This window comes from Urtica dioica, chromosome 5, assembly GCF_054948205.1.
Source record: "Urtica dioica subsp. dioica isolate 48M chromosome 5, U.dioica_male_clone48M_v1_H2, whole genome shotgun sequence".
Lineage (NCBI taxonomy): Eukaryota > Viridiplantae > Streptophyta > Magnoliopsida > Rosales > Urticaceae > Urtica > Urtica dioica.
Genome location: NC_142760.1, coordinates 11,758,729 through 11,774,299, shown reverse-complemented (window position 1 = coordinate 11,774,299; position 15,571 = coordinate 11,758,729). Strand labels below are relative to the sequence as shown.

The window sequence follows — 15,571 nt, the reverse complement described above, 5'->3', positions numbered from 1 at the left end:
GTTTCGGCCTCCGAAAAAAATAATTCGCAAAAAAAGAGGGATGCAACACGAGGACTTCCCAGGAGGTCACCCATCCTAGTACTACTCTCGCCCAAGCACGCTTAACTTCGGAGTTCTGATGGGATGCGGTGCATTAGTGCTGGTATGATCGCATCCGCAAGCATTAGCGCGCATTATCTATATAAGAATCAACGCCGCGACTCCCAAAAGCCATAACTACGTCTTCGGTGCACCAAAAATCACATAAAATATATGAATTCCTAATAACTTTTCGCGATCTTCGCGTCGGGACGGTTTCGGAAGAGTGATCGGCGAAATTCCGACAAGGTGAACGGGGGAAGGGTAAAATCGTAAATTTCGCCCTCGGTCCGGAATTTCGACTTTCACCGGTGAATTGTAAGCGTAAACGGGCATTTGAACAAGACTCGGAGCGATTTTTGGTGAAATTCCATCGTTTCGACCTCCGAAAAAATAATTCGCAAAAAAAGAGGGATGCAACACGAGGACTTCCCAAGAGGTCACCCATCCTAGTACTACTCTCGCCCAAGCACGCTTAACTTCGGAGTTCTGATGGGATCCGGTGCATTAGTGCTGGTATGATCGTATCCGCAAGCATTAGCGCGCATTTTCTATATAAGAATCAGCGCCGCGACTCCCAAAAGCCATAACTACGTCTTCGGTGCACCAAAAATCACATAAAATATATGAATTCCTAATAACTTTTCGCGATCTTCGCGTCGGGACGGTTTCGGAAGAGTGATCGGCGAAATTCCGACAAGGTGAACGGGGGAAGGGTAAAATCGTAAATTTCGCCCTCGGTCCGGAATTTCGACTTTCACCGGTGAATTGTAAGCGTAAACGGGCATTTGAACAAGACTCGGAGCGATTTTTGGTGAAATTCCATCGTTTCGACCTCCGAAAAAATAATTCGCAAAAAAAGAGGGATGCAACACGAGGACTTCCCAAGAGGTCACCCATCCTAGTACTACTCTCGCCCAAGCACGCTTAACTTCGGAGTTCTGATGGGATCCGGTGCATTAGTGCTGGTATGATCGCATCCGCAAGCATTAGCGCGCATTATCTATATAAGAATCAGCGCCGCGACTCCCAAAAGCCATAACTACGTCTTCGGTGCACCAAAAATCACATAAAATATATGAATTCCTAATAACTTTTCGCGATCTTCGCGTTGGGACGGTTTCGGAAGAGTGATCGGCGAAATTCCGACAAGGTGAACGGGGGAAGGGTAAAATCGTAAATTTCGCCCTCGGTCCGGAATTTCGACTTTCACCGGTGAATTGTAAGCGTAAACGGGCATTTGAACAAGACTCGGAGCGATTTTTGGTGAAATTCCATCGTTTCGACCTCCGAAAAAATAATTCGCAAAAAAAGAGGGATGCAACACGAGGACTTCCCAAGAGGTCACCCATCCTAGTACTACTCTCGCCCAAGCACGCTTAACTTCGGAGTTCTGATGGGATCCGGTGCATTAGTGCTGGTATGATCGCATCCGCAAGCATTAGCGCGCATTATCCATATAAGAATCAGCGCCGCGACTCCCAAAAGCCATAACTACGTCTTCGGTGCACCAAAAATCACATAAAATATATGAATTCCTAATAACTTTTTGCGATCTTCGCGTTGGGACGGTTTCGGAAGAGTGATCGGCGAAATTCCGACAAGGTAAACGGGGGAAGGGTAAAATCGTAAATTTCGCCCTCGGTCCGGAATTTCGACTTTCACCGGTGAATTGTAAGCGTAAACGGGCATTTGAACAAGACTCGGAGCGATTTTTGGTGAAATTCCATCGTTTCGGCCTCCGAAAAAAATAATTCGCAAAAAAAGAGGGATGCAACACGAGGACTTCCCAGGAGGTCACCCATCCTAGTACTACTCTCGCCCAAGCACGCTTAACTTCGGAGTTCTGATGGGATGCGGTGCATTAGTGCTGGTATGATCGCATCCGCAAGCATTAGCGCGCATTATCTATATAAGAATCAACGCCGCGACTCCCAAAAGCCATAACTACGTCTTCGGTGCACCAAAAATCACATAAAATATATGAATTCCTAATAACTTTTCGCGATCTTCGCGTCGGGACGGTTTCGGAAGAGTGATCGGCGAAATTCCGACAAGGTGAACGGGGGAAGGGTAAAATCGTAAATTTCGCCCTCGGTCCGGAATTTCGACTTTCACCGGTGAATTGTAAGCGTAAACGGGCATTTGAACAAGACTCGGAGCGATTTTTGGTGAAATTCCATCGTTTCGGCCTCCGAAAAAAATAATTCGCAAAAAAAGAGGGATGCAACACGAGGACTTCCCAGGAGGTCACCCATCCTAGTACTACTCTCGCCCAAGCACGCTTAACTTCGGAGTTCTGATGGGATGCGGTGCATTAGTGCTGGTATGATCGCATCCGCAAGCATTAGCGCGCATTATCTATATAAGAATCAACGCCGCGACTCCCAAAAGCCATAACTACGTCTTCGGTGCACCAAAAATCACATAAAATATATGAATTCCTAATAACTTTTCGCGATCTTCGCGTCGGGACGGTTTCGGAAGAGTGATCGGCGAAATTCCGACAAGGTGAACGGGGGAAGGGTAAAATCGTAAATTTCGCCCTCGGTCCGGAATTTCGACTTTCACCGGTGAATTGTAAGCGTAAACGGGCATTTGAACAAGACTCGGAGCGATTTTTGGTGAAATTCCATCGTTTCGGCCTCCGAAAAAAATAATTCGCAAAAAAAGAGGGATGCAACACGAGGACTTCCCAGGAGGTCACCCATCCTAGTACTACTCTCGCCCAAGCACGCTTAACTTCGGAGTTCTGATGGGATGCGGTGCATTAGTGCTGGTATGATCGCATCCGCAAGCATTAGCGTGCATTATCTATATAAGAATCAACGCCGCGACTCACAAAAGCCATAACTACGTCTTCGGTGCACCAAAAATCACATAAAATATATGAATTCCTAATAACTTTTCGCGATCTTCGCGTTGGGACGGTTTCGGAAGAGTGATCGGCGAAATTCCGACAAGGTGAACGGGGGAAGGGTAAAATCGTAAATTTCGCCCTCGGTCCGGAATTTCGACTTTCACCGGTGAATTGTAAGCGTAAACGGGCATTTGAACAAGACTCGGAGCGATTTTTGGTGAAATTCCATCGTTTCGGCCTCCGAAAAAAATAATTCGCAAAAAAAGAGGGATGCAACACGAGGACTTCCCAGGAGGTCACCCATCCTAGTACTACTCTCGCCCAAGCACGCTTAACTTCGGAGTTCTGATGGGATGCGGTGCATTAGTGCTGGTATGATCGCATCCACAAGCATTAGCGCGCATTATCTATATAAGAATCAACGCCGCGACTCCCAAAAGCCATAACTACGTCTTCGGTGCACCAAAAATCACATAAAATATATGAATTCCTAATAACTTTTCGCGATCTTCGCGTTGGGACGGTTTCGGAAGAGTGATCGGCGAAATTCCGACAAGGTGAACGGGGGAAGGGTAAAATCGTAAATTTCGCCCTCGGTCCGGAATTTCGACTTTCACCGGTGAATTGTAAGCGTAAACGGGCATTTGAACAAGACTCGGAGCGATTTTTGGTGAAATTCCATCGTTTCGGCCTCCGAAAAAAATAACTCGCAAAAAAGGAGTGATGCAACACGAGGACTTCCCAGGAGGTCACCCATCCTAGTACTACTCTCGCCCAAGCACGCTTAACTTCGGAGTTATGATGGGATGCGGTGCATTAGTGCTGGTATGATCGCATCCGCAAGCATTAGCGCGCATTATCTATATAAGAATCAACGCCGCGACTCCCAAAAGCCATAACTACGTCTTCGGTGCACCAAAAATCACATAAAATATATGAATTCCTAATAACTTTTCGCGATCTTCGCGTTGGGACGGTTTCGGAAGAGTGAACGGCGAAATTCCGACAAGGTGAACGGGGGAAGGGTAAAATCGTAAATTTCGCCCTCGGTCCGGAATTTCGACTTTCACCGGTGAATTGTAAGCGTAAACGGGCATTTGAACAAGACTCGGAGCGATTTTTGGTGAAATTCCATCGTTTCGGCCTCCGAAAAAATAATTCGCAAAAAAAGAGGGATGCAACACGAGGACTTCCCAGGAGGTCACCCATCCTAGTACTACTCTCGCCCAAGCACGCTTAGCTTCGGAGTTCTGATGGGATGCGGTGCATTAGTGCTGGTATGATCGCATCCGCAAGCATTAGCGCGCATTATCTATATAAGAATCAACGCCGCGACTCCCAAAAGCCATAACTACGTCTTCGGTGCACCAAAAATCACATAAAATATATGAATTCCTAATAACTTTTCGCGATCTTCGCGTTGGGACGGTTTCGGAAGACTGATCGGCGAAATTCCGACAAGGTGAACGGGGGAAGGGTAAAATCGTAAATTTCGCCCTCGGTCCGGAATTTCGACTTTCACCGGTGAATTGTAAGCGTAAACGGGCATTTGAACAAGACTCGGAGCGATTTTTGGTGAAATTCCATCGTTTCGGCCTCCGAAAAAAATAATTCGCAAAAAAAGAGAGATGCAACACGAGGACTTCCCAGGAGGTCACCCATCCTAGTACTACTCTCGCCCAAGCACGCTTAACTTCGGAGTTCTGATGGGATCCAGTGCATTAGTGCTGGTATGATCGCATCCGCAAGCATTAGCGCGCATTATCTATATAAGAATCAACGCCGCGACTCCCAAAAGCCATAACTACGTCTTCGGTGCACCAAAAATCACATAAAATATATGAATTCCTAATAACTTTTCGCGATCTTCGCGTTGGGACGGATTCGGAAGAGTGATCGGCGAAATTCCGACAAGGTGAACGGGGGAAGGGTAAAATCGTAAATTTCGCCCTCGGTCCGGAATTTCGACTTTCACCGGTGAATTGTAAGCGTAAACGGGCATTTGAACAAGACTCGGAGCGATTTTTGGTGAAATTCCATCGTTTCGGCCTCCGAAAAAAATAATTCGCAAAAAAAGAGGGATGCAACACGAGGACTTCCCAGGAGGTCACCCATCCTAGTACTACTCTCGCCCAAGCACGCTTAACTTCGGAGTTCTAATGGGATCCGGTGCATTAGTGCTGGTATGATCGCATCCGCAAGCATTAGCGCGCATTATCTATATAAGAATCAACGCCGCGACTCCCAAAAGCCATAACTACGTCTTCGGTGCACCAAAAATCACATAAAATATATGAATTCCTAATAACTTTTCGCGATCTTCGCGTTGGGACGGTTTCGGAAGAGTGATCGGCGAAATTCCGACAAGGTGAACGGGGGAAGGGTAAAATCGTAAATTTCGCCCTCGGTCCGGAATTTCGACTTTCATTGGTGAATTGTAAACGTAAATGGGCATTTGAACAAGACTCGGAGCGATTTTTGGTGAAATTCCATCGTTTCGGCCTCCGAAGAAAATAATTCGCAAAAAAAGAAGGATGCAACACGAGGACTTCCCAGGAGGTCACCCATCCTAGTACTACTCTCGCCCAAGCACGCTTAACTTCGGAGTTCTGATGGGATCCGGTGCATTAGTGCTGGTATGATCGCATCCGCAAGCATTAGCGCGCATTATCTATATAAGAATCAACGCCGCGACTCCCAAAAGCCATAACTACGTCTTCGGTGCACCAAAAATCACATAAAATATATGAATTCCTAATAACTTTTCGCGATCTTCGCGTTGGGACGGTTTCGGAAGAGTGAACGGCGAAATTCCGACAAGGTGAACGGGGGAAGGGTAAAATCGTAAATTTCGCCCTCGGTCCGGAATTTCGACTTTCACCGGTGAATTGTAAGCGTAAACGGGCATTTGAACAAGACTCGGAGCGATTTTTGGTGAAATTCCATCGTTTCGGCCTCCGAAAAAAATAATTCGCAAAAAAAGAGGGATGCAACACGAGGACTTCCCAGGAGGTCACCCATCCTAGTACTACTCTCGCCCAAGCACGCTTAACTTCGGAGTTCTAATGGGATCCGGTGCATTAGTGTTGGTATGATCGCATCCGCAAGCATTAGCGCGCATTATCTATATAAGAATCAACGCCGCGACTCCCAAAAGCCATAACTACGTCTTCGGTGCACCAAAAATCACATAAAATATATGAATTCCTAATAACTTTTCGCGATCTTCGCGTTGGGACGGTTTCGGAAGAGTGATCGGCGAAATTCCGACAAGGTGAACGGGGGAAGGGTAAAATCGTAAATTTCGCCCTCGGTCCAGAATTTCAACTTTCAACGGTGAATTGTAAACGTAAACGGGCATTTGAACAAGACTCGGAGCGATTTTTGGTGAAATTCCATCGTTTCGGCCTCCGAAAAAAATAATTCGCAAAAAAAGAGGGATGCAACACGAGGACTTCCCAGGAGGTCACCCATCCTAGTACTACTCTCGCCCAAGCACGCTTAACTTCGGAGTTCTGATGGGATCCGGTGCATTAGTGCTGGTATGATCGCATCCGCAAGCATTAGCGCGCATTATCTATATAAGAATCAACGCCGCGACTCCCAAAAGCCATAACTACGTCTTCGGTGCACCAAAAATCACATAAAATATATGAATTCCTAATAACTTTTCGCGATCTTCGCGTTGGGACGGTTTCGGAAGAGTGAACGGCGAAATTCCGACAACGTGAACGGGGGAAGGGTAAAATCGTAAATTTCGCCCTCGGTCCGGAATTTCGACTTTCACCGGTGAATTGTAAGCGTAAACGGGCATTTGAACAAGACTCGGAGCGATTTTTGGTGAAATTCCATCGTTTCGGCCTCCGAAAAAAATAATTCGCAAAAAAAGAGGGATGCAACACGAGGACTTCCCAGGAGGTCACCCATCCTAGTACTACTCTCGCCCAAGCACGCTTAACTTCGGAGTTATGATGGGATGCGGTGCATTAGTGCTGGTATGATCGCATCCGCAAGCATTAGCGCGCATTATCTATATAAGAATCAACGCCGCGACTCCCAAAAGCCATAACTACGTCTTCGGTGCACCAAAAATCACATAAAATATATGAATTCCTAATAACTTTTCGCGATCTTCGCGTTGGGACGGTTTCGGAAGAGTGATCGGCGAAATTCCGACAAGGTGAACGGGGGAAGGGTAAAATCGTAAATTTCGCCCTCGGTCCGGAATTTCGACTTTCACCGGTGAATTGTAAGCGTAAACGGGCATTTGAACAAGACTCGGAGCGATTTTTGGTGAAATTCCATCGTTTCGGCCTCCGAAAAAAATAATTCGCAAAAACAGAGGGATGCAACACGAGGACTTCCCAGGAGGTCACCCATCCTAGTACTACTCTCGCCCAAGCACGCTTAACTTCGGAGTTCTGATGGGATCCGGTGCATTAGTGCTGGTATGATCGCATCCGCAAGCATTAGCGCGCATTATCTATATAAGAATCAACGCCGCGACTCTCAAAAGCCATAACTACGTCTTCGGTGCACAAAAATCACATAAAATATATGAATTCCTAATAACTTTTCGCGATCTTCGCGTTGGGACGGTTTCGGAAGAGTGATCGGCGAAATTCCGACAAGGTGAACGGGGGAAGGGTAAAATCGTAAATTTCGCCCTTGGTCCGGAATTTCGACTTTCACCGGTGAATTGTAAGCGTAAACGGGCATTTGAACAAGACTGGGAGCGATTTTTGGTGAAATTCCATCGTTTCGGCCTCCGAAAAAAATAATTCGCAAAAAAAGAGGGATGCAACACGAGGACTTCCCAGGAGGTCACCCATCCTAGTACTACTCTCGCCCAAGCACGCTTAACTTCGGAGTTCTGATGGGATCCGGTGCATTAGTGCTGGTATGATCGCATCCGCAAGCATTAGCGCGCATTATCTATATAAGAATCAACGCCGCGACTCCCAAAAGCCATAACTACGTCTTCGGTGCACCAAAAATCACATAAAATATATGAATTCCTAATAACTTTTCGCGATCTTCGCGTTGGGACGGTTTCGGAAGAGTGATCGGCGAAATTCCGACAAGGTGAACGGGGGAAGGGTAAAATCGTAAATTTCGCCCTTGGTCCGGAATTTCGACTTTCACCGGTGAATTGTAAGCGTAAACGGGCATTTGAACAAGACTGGGAGCGATTTTTGGTGAAATTCCATCGTTTCAGCCTCCGAAAAAAATAATTCGCAAAAAAAGAGGGATGCAACACGAGGACTTCCCAGGAGGTCACCCATCCTAGTACTACTCTCGCCCAAGCACGCTTAACTTCGGAGTTCTGATGGGATCCGGTGCATTAGTGCTGGTATGATCGCATCCGCAAGCATTAGCGCGCATTATCTATATAAGAATCAACGCCGCGACTCCCAAAAGCCATAACTACGTCTTCGGTGCACCAAAAATCACATAAAATATATGAATTCCTAATAACTTTTCGCGATCTTCGCGTTGGGACGGTTTCGGAAGAGTGATCGGCGAAATTCTGACAAGGTGAACGGGGGAAGGGTAAAATCGTAAATTTCGCCCTCGGTCCGGAATTTCGACTTTCACCGTTGAATTGTAAGCGTAAACGAGCATTTGAACAAGGCTCGGAGCGATTTTTGGTGAAATTCCATCGTTTCGGCCTACGAAAAAAATAATTCGCAAAAAAAGAGGGATGGAACACGAGGACTTCCCAGGAGGTCACCCATCCTAGTACTACTCTCGCCCAAGCACGCTTGACTTCGGAGTTCTGATGGGATCCGGTGCATTAGTGCTGGTATGATCGCATCCGCAAGCATTAGCGCGCATTATCTATATAAGAATCAACGCCGCGACTCCCAAAAGCCATAACTACGTCTTCGGTGCACCAAAAATAACATAAAATATATGAATTCCTAATAACTTTTCGCGATCTTCGCGTTGGGACGGTTTCGGAAGAGTGATCGGCGAAATTCCGACAAGGTAAACGGGGGAAGGGTAAAATCATAAATTTCGCCCTCGGTCCGGAATTTCGACTTTCACCGGTGAATTGTAAGCGTAAACGGGCATTTGAACAAGTCTCGGAGCGATTTTTGGTGAAATTCCATCGTTTCGGCCTCCGAAAAAAATAATTCGCAAAAAAAGAGGGATGCAACACGAGGACTTCCCAGGAGGTCACCCATCTTAGTACTACTCTCGCCCAAGCACGCTTAACTTCGGAGTTCTGATGGGATCCGGTGCATTAGTGCTGGTATGATCGCATCCGCAAGCATTAGCGCGCATTATCTATATAAGAATCAACGCCGCGACTCCCAAAAGCCATAACTACGTCTTCGGTGCACCAAAAATCATATAAAATATATGAATTCCTAATAACTTTTCGCGATCTTCGCGTTGGGACGGTTTCAGAAGAGTGATCGGCGAAATTCCGACAAGGTGAACGGGGGAAGGGTAAAATCGTAAATTTCGCCCTCGGTCCGGAATTTCGACTTCCACCGGTGAATTGTAAGCGTAAACGGCCATTTGAACAAGACTCGGAGCGATTTTTGGTGAAATTCCATCTTTTCGGCCTCCGAAAAAAATAATTCGCAAAAAAAGAGGGATGCAACACGAGGACTTCCCAGGACGTCACCCATCCTAGTACTACTCTCGCCCAAGCACGCTGAACTTCGGAGTTCTAATGGGATCCGGTGCATTAGTGCTGGTATGATCGCATCCGCAAGCATTAGCGCGCATTATCTATATAAGAATCAACGCCGCGATTCCCAAAAGCCATAACTACGTCTTCGGTGCACCAAAAATCACATAAAATATATGAATTCCTAATAACTTTTCGCGATCTTCGCGTTGGGACGGTTTCGAAAGAGTGATCGGCGAAATTCCGACAAGGTGAACGGGGGAAGGGTAAAATCGTAAATTTCGCCCTCGGTCCGGAATTTCGACTTTCACCTGTGAATTGTATGCGTAATCGAGCATTTGAACAAGGCTCGGAGCGATTTTTGGTGAAATTCCATCGTTTCGGCCTCCGATAAAAATAATTCGCAAAAAAAGAGGGATGCAACACGAGGACTTCCCATGAGGTCACCCATCCTAGTACTACTCTCGCCCAAGCACGCTTAACTTCGGAGTTCTGATGGGATCCGGTGCATTAGTGCTGGTATGATCGCATCCGCAAGCATTAGCGCGCATTATCTATATAAGAATTAACGCCGCGATTCCCAAAAGCCATAACTACGTCTTCGGTGCACCAAAAATCACATAAAATATATGAATTCCTAATAACTTTTCGCGATCTTCGCGTTGGGACGGTTTCGAAAGAGTGATCGGCGAAATTCCGACAAGGTGAACGGGGGAAGGGTAAAATCGTAAATTTCGCCCTCGGTCCGGAATTTCGACTTTCACCGGTGAATTGTATGCGTAAACGAGCATTTGAACAAGGCTCGGAGCGATTTTTGGTGAAATTCCATCGTTTCGGACTCCGAAAAAAATAATTCGCAAAAAAAGAGGGATGCAACACGAGGACTTCCCAGGAGGTCACCCATCCTAGTACTACTCTCGCCCAAGCACGCTTAACTTCGAAGTTCTGATGGGATCCGATGCATTAGTGCTGGTATGATCGCATCCGCAAGCATTAGCGCGCATTATCTATATAAGAATCAAAGCCGCGACTCCCAAAAGCCATAACTACGTCTTCGGTGCACCAAAAATCACATAAAATATATGAATTCCTAATAACTTTTCGCGATCTTCGCGTTGGGACGGTTTCGGAAGACTGATCGGCGAAATTCCGACAAGGTGAACGGGGGAAGGGTAAAATCGTAAATTTCGCCCTCGGTCCGGAATTTCGACTTTCACCGTTGAATTGTAAGCGTAAACGAGCATTTGAACAAGGCTCGGAGCGATTTTTGGTGAAATTCCGTCGTTTCGGCCTACGAAAAAAATAATTCGCAAAAAAAGAGGGATGGAACACGAGGACTTCCCAGGAGGTCACCTATCCTAGTACTACTCTCGCCCAAGCACGCTTAACTTCGGAGTTCTGATGGGATCCGGTGCATTAGTGCTGGTATGATCGCATCCGCAAGCATTAGCGCGCATTATCTATATAAGAATCAACGCCGCGACTCCCAAAAGCCATAACTACGTCTTCGGTGCACCAAAAATAACATAAAATATATGAATTCCTAATAACTTTTCGCGATCTTCGCGTTGGGACGGTTTCGGAAGAGTGATCGGCGAAATTCCGACAAGGTAAACGGGGGAAGGGTAAAATCATAAATTTCGCCCTCGGTCCGGAATTTCGACTTTCACCGGTGAATTGTAAGCGTAAACGGGCATTTGAACAAGTCTCGGAGCGATTTTTGGTGAAATTCCATCGTTTCGGCCTCCGAAAAAAATAATTCGCAAAAAAAGAGGGATGCAACACGAGGACTTCCCAGGAGGTCACCCATCTTAGTACTACTCTCGCCCAAGCACGCTTAACTTCGGAGTTCTGATGGGATCCGGTGCATTAGTGCTGGTATGATCGCATCCGCAAGCATTAGCGCGCATTATCTATATAAGAATCAACGCCGCGACTCCCAAAAGCCATAACTACGTCTTCGGTGCACCAAAAATCATATAAAATATATGAATTCCTAATAACTTTTCGCGATCTTCGCGTTGGGACGGTTTCAGAAGAGTGATCGGCGAAATTCCGACAAGGTGAACGGGGGAAGGGTAAAATCGTAAATTTCGCCCTCGGTCCGGAATTTCGACTTCCACCGGTGAATTGTAAGCGTAAACGGCCATTTGAACAAGACTCGGAGCGATTTTTGGTGAAATTCCATCTTTTCGGCCTCCGAAAAAAATAATTCGCAAAAAAAGAGGGATGCAACACGAGGACTTCCCAGGACGTCACCCATCCTAGTACTACTCTCGCCCAAGCACGCTGAACTTCGGAGTTCTAATGGGATCCGGTGCATTAGTGCTGGTATGATCGCATCCGCAAGCATTAGCGCGCATTATCTATATAAGAATCAACGCCGCGATTCCCAAAAGCCATAACTACGTCTTCGGTGCACCAAAAATCACATAAAATATATGAATTCCTAATAACTTTTCGCGATCTTCGCGTTGGGACGGTTTCGAAAGAGTGATCGGCGAAATTCCGACAAGGTGAACGGGGGAAGGGTAAAATCGTAAATTTCGCCCTCGGTCCGGAATTTCGACTTTCACCTGTGAATTGTATGCGTAATCGAGCATTTGAACAAGGCTCGGAGCGATTTTTGGTGAAATTCCATCGTTTCGGCCTCCGATAAAAATAATTCGCAAAAAAAGAGGGATGCAACACGAGGACTTCCCATGAGGTCACCCATCCTAGTACTACTCTCGCCCAAGCACGCTTAACTTCGGAGTTCTGATGGGATCCGGTGCATTAGTGCTGGTATGATCGCATCCGCAAGCATTAGCGCGCATTATCTATATAAGAATCAACGCCGCGATTCCCAAAAGCCATAACTACGTCTTCGGTGCACCAAAAATCACATAAAATATATGAATTCCTAATAACTTTTCGCGATCTTCGCGTTGGGACGGTTTCGAAAGAGTGATCGGCGAAATTCCGACAAGGTGAACGGGGGAAGGGTAAAATCGTAAATTTCGCCCTCGGTCCGGAATTTCGACTTTCACCGGTGAATTGTATGCGTAAACGAGCATTTGAACAAGGCTCGGAGCGATTTTTGGTGAAATTCCATCGTTTCGGACTCCGAAAAAAATAATTCGCAAAAAAAGAGGGATGCAACACGAGGACTTCCCAGGAGGTCACCCATCCTAGTACTACTCTCGCCCAAGCACGCTTAACTTCGAAGTTCTGATGGGATCCGATGCATTAGTGCTGGTATGATCGCATCCGCAAGCATTAGCGCGCATTATCTATATAAGAATCAACGCCGCGACTCCCAAAAGCCATAACTACGTCTTCGGTGCACCAAAAATCACATAAAATATATGAATTCCTAATAACTTTTCGCGATCTTCGCGTTGGGACGGATTCGGAAGAGTGATCGGCGAAATTCCGACAAGGTGAACGGGGGAAGGGTAAAATCGTAAATTTCGCCCTCGGTCCGGAATTTCGACTTTCACCGGTGAATTGTAAGCGTAAACGGGCATTTGAACAAGACTCGGAGCGATTTTTGGTGAAATTCCATCGTTTCGGCCTCCGAAAAAAATAATTCGCAAAAAAAGAGGGATGCAACACGAGGACTTCCCAGGAGGTCACCCATCCTAGTACTACTCTCGCCCAAGCACGCTTAACTTCGGAGTTCTAATGGGATCCGGTGCATTAGTGCTGGTATGATCGCATCCGCAAGCATTAGCGCGCATTATCTATATAAGAATCAACGCCGCGACTCCCAAAAGCCATAACTACGTCTTCGGTGCACCAAAAATCACATAAAATATATGAATTCCTAATAACTTTTCGCGATCTTCGCGTTGGGACGGTTTCGGAAGAGTGATCGGCGAAATTCCGACAAGGTGAACGGGGGAAGGGTAAAATCGTAAATTTCGCCCTCGGTCCGGAATTTCGACTTTCATTGGTGAATTGTAAACGTAAATGGGCATTTGAACAAGACTCGGAGCGATTTTTGGTGAAATTCCATCGTTTCGGCCTCCGAAGAAAATAATTCGCAAAAAAAGAGGGATGCAACACGAGGACTTCCCAGGAGGTCACCCATCCTAGTACTACTCTCGCCCAAGCACGCTTAACTTCGGAGTTCTGATGGGATACGGTGCATTAGTGCTGGTATGATCGCATCCGCAAGCATTAGCGCGCATTATCTATATAAGAATCAACGCCGCGACTCCCAAAAGCCATAACTACGTCTTCGGTGCACCAAAAATCACATAAAATATATGAATTCCTAATAACTTTTCGCGATCTTCGCGTTGGGACGGTTTCGGAAGAGTGAACGGCGAAATTCCGACAAGGTGAACGGGGGAAGGGTAAAATCGTAAATTTCGCCCTCGGTCCGGAATTTCGACTTTCACCGGTGAATTGTAAGCGTAAACGGGCATTTGAACAAGACTCGGAGCGATTTTTGGTGAAATTCCATCGTTTCGGCCTCCGAAAAAAATAATTCGCAAAAAAAGAGGGATGCAACACGAGGACTTCCCAGGAGGTCACCCATCCTAGTACTACTCTCGCCCAAGCACGCTTAACTTCGGAGTTCTAATGGGATCCGGTGCATTAGTGCTGGTATGATCGCATCCGCAAGCATTAGCGCGCATTATCTATATAAGAATCAACGCCGCGACTCCCAAAAGCCATAACTACGTCTTCGTTGCACCAAAAATCACATAAAATATATGAATTCCTAATAACTTTTCGCGATCTTCGCGTTGGGACAGTTTCGGAAGAGTGATCGGCGAAATTCCGACAAGGTGAACGGGGGAAGGGTAAAATCGTAAATTTCGCCCTCGGTCCAGAATTTCGACTTTCAACGGTGAATTGTAAACGTAAACGGGCATTTGAACAAGACTCGGAGCGATTTTTGGTGAAATTCCATCGTTTCGGCCTCCGAAAAAAATAATTCGCAAAAAAAGAGGGATGCAACACGAGGACTTCCCAGGTGGTCACCCATCCTAGTACTACTCTCGCCCAAGCACGCTTAACTTCGGAGTTCTGATGGGATCCGGTGCATTAGTGCTGGTATGATCGCATCCGCAAGCATTAGCGCGCATTATCTATATAAGAATCAACGCCGCGACTCCCAAAAGCCATAACTACGTCTTCGGTGCACCAAAAATCACATAAAATATATGAATTCCTAATAACTTTTCGCGATCTTCGCGTTGGGACGGTTTCGGAAGAGTGAACGGCGAAATTCCGACAAGGTGAACGGGGGAAGGGTAAAATCGTAAATTTCGCCCTCGGTCCGGAATTTCGACTTTCACCGGTGAATTGTAAGCGTAAACGGGCATTTGAACAAGACTCGGAGCGATTTTTGGTGAAATTCCATCGTTTCGGCCTCCGAAAAAAATAATTCGCAAAAAAAGAGGGATGCAACACGAGGACTTCCCAGGAGGTCACCCATCCTAGTACTACTCTCGCCCAAGCACGCTTAACTTCGGAGTTATGATGGGATGCGGTGCATTAGTGCTGGTATGATCGCATCCGCAAGCATTAGCGCGCATTATCTATATAAGAATCAACGCCGCGACTCCCAAAAGCCATAACTACGTCTTCGGTGCACCAAAAATCACATAAAATATATGAATTCCTAATAACTTTTCGCGATCTTCGCGTTGGGACGGTTTCGGAAGAGTGATCGGCGAAATTCCAACAAGGTGAACGGGGGAAGGGTAAAATCGTACATTTCGCCCTCGGTCCGGAATTTCGACTTTCACCGTTGAATTGTAAGCGTAAACGAGCATTTGAACAAGGCTCGGAGCGATTTTTGGTGAAATTCCATCGTTTCGGCCTACGAAAAAAATAATTCGCAAAAAAAGAGGGATGCAACACGAGGACTTCCCAGGAGGTCACCTATCCTAGTACTACTCTCGCCCAAGCACGCTTAACTTCGGAGTTCTGATGGGATCCGGTGCATTAGTGCTGGTATGATCGCATCCGCAAGCATTAGCGCGCAT

General features: G+C 46.4%; 34 non-coding genes and 1 pseudogene across 34 annotated transcripts; all 35 read right to left on the bottom strand.

Moving 5' to 3' along the window:
- Window positions 1-37: 37 nt before the first annotated feature.
- LOC149395400 (5S ribosomal RNA) lies at window positions 38-156 on the bottom strand. Its single transcript, XR_016298714.1, has one exon. It is a non-coding gene; the product is annotated as a 5S ribosomal RNA (ribosomal RNA).
- A 333-nt stretch (window positions 157-489) lies between these two features.
- Window positions 490-608, bottom strand: LOC149395399 (5S ribosomal RNA). Its single transcript, XR_016298551.1, has one exon. It is a non-coding gene; the product is annotated as a 5S ribosomal RNA (ribosomal RNA).
- A 333-nt stretch (window positions 609-941) lies between these two features.
- LOC149395398 (5S ribosomal RNA) lies at window positions 942-1,060 on the bottom strand. Its single transcript, XR_016297495.1, has one exon. It is a non-coding gene; the product is annotated as a 5S ribosomal RNA (ribosomal RNA).
- A 333-nt stretch (window positions 1,061-1,393) lies between these two features.
- On the bottom strand, window positions 1,394-1,512 carry LOC149395397 (5S ribosomal RNA). Its single transcript, XR_016297493.1, has one exon. It is a non-coding gene; the product is annotated as a 5S ribosomal RNA (ribosomal RNA).
- A 334-nt stretch (window positions 1,513-1,846) lies between these two features.
- Window positions 1,847-1,965, bottom strand: LOC149395396 (5S ribosomal RNA). The gene has a single exon (XR_016298713.1). It is a non-coding gene; the product is annotated as a 5S ribosomal RNA (ribosomal RNA).
- Window positions 1,966-2,299: 334 nt separating this feature from the next.
- Window positions 2,300-2,418, bottom strand: LOC149395395 (5S ribosomal RNA). The gene has a single exon (XR_016298712.1). It is a non-coding gene; the product is annotated as a 5S ribosomal RNA (ribosomal RNA).
- Window positions 2,419-2,752: 334 nt separating this feature from the next.
- Window positions 2,753-2,871, bottom strand: LOC149395394 (5S ribosomal RNA). Its single transcript, XR_016298711.1, has one exon. It is a non-coding gene; the product is annotated as a 5S ribosomal RNA (ribosomal RNA).
- A 334-nt stretch (window positions 2,872-3,205) lies between these two features.
- On the bottom strand, window positions 3,206-3,324 carry LOC149395393 (5S ribosomal RNA). Its single transcript, XR_016298710.1, has one exon. It is a non-coding gene; the product is annotated as a 5S ribosomal RNA (ribosomal RNA).
- A 334-nt stretch (window positions 3,325-3,658) lies between these two features.
- On the bottom strand, window positions 3,659-3,777 carry LOC149395392 (5S ribosomal RNA; annotated as a pseudogene).
- Window positions 3,778-4,110: 333 nt separating this feature from the next.
- LOC149395391 (5S ribosomal RNA) lies at window positions 4,111-4,229 on the bottom strand. The gene has a single exon (XR_016298837.1). It is a non-coding gene; the product is annotated as a 5S ribosomal RNA (ribosomal RNA).
- Window positions 4,230-4,563: 334 nt separating this feature from the next.
- Window positions 4,564-4,682, bottom strand: LOC149395390 (5S ribosomal RNA). The gene has a single exon (XR_016298413.1). It is a non-coding gene; the product is annotated as a 5S ribosomal RNA (ribosomal RNA).
- Window positions 4,683-5,016: 334 nt separating this feature from the next.
- On the bottom strand, window positions 5,017-5,135 carry LOC149395389 (5S ribosomal RNA). The gene has a single exon (XR_016297671.1). It is a non-coding gene; the product is annotated as a 5S ribosomal RNA (ribosomal RNA).
- A 334-nt stretch (window positions 5,136-5,469) lies between these two features.
- On the bottom strand, window positions 5,470-5,588 carry LOC149395388 (5S ribosomal RNA). Its single transcript, XR_016297461.1, has one exon. It is a non-coding gene; the product is annotated as a 5S ribosomal RNA (ribosomal RNA).
- A 334-nt stretch (window positions 5,589-5,922) lies between these two features.
- Window positions 5,923-6,041, bottom strand: LOC149395387 (5S ribosomal RNA). Its single transcript, XR_016298390.1, has one exon. It is a non-coding gene; the product is annotated as a 5S ribosomal RNA (ribosomal RNA).
- A 334-nt stretch (window positions 6,042-6,375) lies between these two features.
- On the bottom strand, window positions 6,376-6,494 carry LOC149395386 (5S ribosomal RNA). The gene has a single exon (XR_016299549.1). It is a non-coding gene; the product is annotated as a 5S ribosomal RNA (ribosomal RNA).
- A 334-nt stretch (window positions 6,495-6,828) lies between these two features.
- On the bottom strand, window positions 6,829-6,947 carry LOC149395385 (5S ribosomal RNA). The gene has a single exon (XR_016299286.1). It is a non-coding gene; the product is annotated as a 5S ribosomal RNA (ribosomal RNA).
- Window positions 6,948-7,281: 334 nt separating this feature from the next.
- On the bottom strand, window positions 7,282-7,400 carry LOC149395384 (5S ribosomal RNA). Its single transcript, XR_016299538.1, has one exon. It is a non-coding gene; the product is annotated as a 5S ribosomal RNA (ribosomal RNA).
- A 333-nt stretch (window positions 7,401-7,733) lies between these two features.
- Window positions 7,734-7,852, bottom strand: LOC149395383 (5S ribosomal RNA). The gene has a single exon (XR_016299527.1). It is a non-coding gene; the product is annotated as a 5S ribosomal RNA (ribosomal RNA).
- A 334-nt stretch (window positions 7,853-8,186) lies between these two features.
- Window positions 8,187-8,305, bottom strand: LOC149395382 (5S ribosomal RNA). The gene has a single exon (XR_016299516.1). It is a non-coding gene; the product is annotated as a 5S ribosomal RNA (ribosomal RNA).
- A 334-nt stretch (window positions 8,306-8,639) lies between these two features.
- On the bottom strand, window positions 8,640-8,758 carry LOC149395381 (5S ribosomal RNA). Its single transcript, XR_016298907.1, has one exon. It is a non-coding gene; the product is annotated as a 5S ribosomal RNA (ribosomal RNA).
- A 334-nt stretch (window positions 8,759-9,092) lies between these two features.
- LOC149395380 (5S ribosomal RNA) lies at window positions 9,093-9,211 on the bottom strand. Its single transcript, XR_016297641.1, has one exon. It is a non-coding gene; the product is annotated as a 5S ribosomal RNA (ribosomal RNA).
- A 334-nt stretch (window positions 9,212-9,545) lies between these two features.
- LOC149395379 (5S ribosomal RNA) lies at window positions 9,546-9,664 on the bottom strand. Its single transcript, XR_016299142.1, has one exon. It is a non-coding gene; the product is annotated as a 5S ribosomal RNA (ribosomal RNA).
- Window positions 9,665-9,998: 334 nt separating this feature from the next.
- Window positions 9,999-10,117, bottom strand: LOC149395378 (5S ribosomal RNA). Its single transcript, XR_016297468.1, has one exon. It is a non-coding gene; the product is annotated as a 5S ribosomal RNA (ribosomal RNA).
- A 334-nt stretch (window positions 10,118-10,451) lies between these two features.
- On the bottom strand, window positions 10,452-10,570 carry LOC149395377 (5S ribosomal RNA). The gene has a single exon (XR_016298645.1). It is a non-coding gene; the product is annotated as a 5S ribosomal RNA (ribosomal RNA).
- Window positions 10,571-10,904: 334 nt separating this feature from the next.
- On the bottom strand, window positions 10,905-11,023 carry LOC149395376 (5S ribosomal RNA). Its single transcript, XR_016299059.1, has one exon. It is a non-coding gene; the product is annotated as a 5S ribosomal RNA (ribosomal RNA).
- A 334-nt stretch (window positions 11,024-11,357) lies between these two features.
- On the bottom strand, window positions 11,358-11,476 carry LOC149395375 (5S ribosomal RNA). Its single transcript, XR_016297639.1, has one exon. It is a non-coding gene; the product is annotated as a 5S ribosomal RNA (ribosomal RNA).
- A 334-nt stretch (window positions 11,477-11,810) lies between these two features.
- Window positions 11,811-11,929, bottom strand: LOC149395374 (5S ribosomal RNA). The gene has a single exon (XR_016299141.1). It is a non-coding gene; the product is annotated as a 5S ribosomal RNA (ribosomal RNA).
- A 334-nt stretch (window positions 11,930-12,263) lies between these two features.
- On the bottom strand, window positions 12,264-12,382 carry LOC149395373 (5S ribosomal RNA). The gene has a single exon (XR_016297467.1). It is a non-coding gene; the product is annotated as a 5S ribosomal RNA (ribosomal RNA).
- A 334-nt stretch (window positions 12,383-12,716) lies between these two features.
- On the bottom strand, window positions 12,717-12,835 carry LOC149395372 (5S ribosomal RNA). The gene has a single exon (XR_016298644.1). It is a non-coding gene; the product is annotated as a 5S ribosomal RNA (ribosomal RNA).
- Window positions 12,836-13,169: 334 nt separating this feature from the next.
- On the bottom strand, window positions 13,170-13,288 carry LOC149395371 (5S ribosomal RNA). Its single transcript, XR_016297670.1, has one exon. It is a non-coding gene; the product is annotated as a 5S ribosomal RNA (ribosomal RNA).
- A 334-nt stretch (window positions 13,289-13,622) lies between these two features.
- On the bottom strand, window positions 13,623-13,741 carry LOC149395370 (5S ribosomal RNA). The gene has a single exon (XR_016298632.1). It is a non-coding gene; the product is annotated as a 5S ribosomal RNA (ribosomal RNA).
- Window positions 13,742-14,075: 334 nt separating this feature from the next.
- Window positions 14,076-14,194, bottom strand: LOC149395369 (5S ribosomal RNA). The gene has a single exon (XR_016297668.1). It is a non-coding gene; the product is annotated as a 5S ribosomal RNA (ribosomal RNA).
- Window positions 14,195-14,528: 334 nt separating this feature from the next.
- LOC149395368 (5S ribosomal RNA) lies at window positions 14,529-14,647 on the bottom strand. Its single transcript, XR_016298736.1, has one exon. It is a non-coding gene; the product is annotated as a 5S ribosomal RNA (ribosomal RNA).
- Window positions 14,648-14,981: 334 nt separating this feature from the next.
- Window positions 14,982-15,100, bottom strand: LOC149395367 (5S ribosomal RNA). Its single transcript, XR_016299285.1, has one exon. It is a non-coding gene; the product is annotated as a 5S ribosomal RNA (ribosomal RNA).
- A 334-nt stretch (window positions 15,101-15,434) lies between these two features.
- On the bottom strand, window positions 15,435-15,553 carry LOC149395366 (5S ribosomal RNA). The gene has a single exon (XR_016298358.1). It is a non-coding gene; the product is annotated as a 5S ribosomal RNA (ribosomal RNA).
- Between the last annotated feature and the right edge of the window lie 18 nt (window positions 15,554-15,571).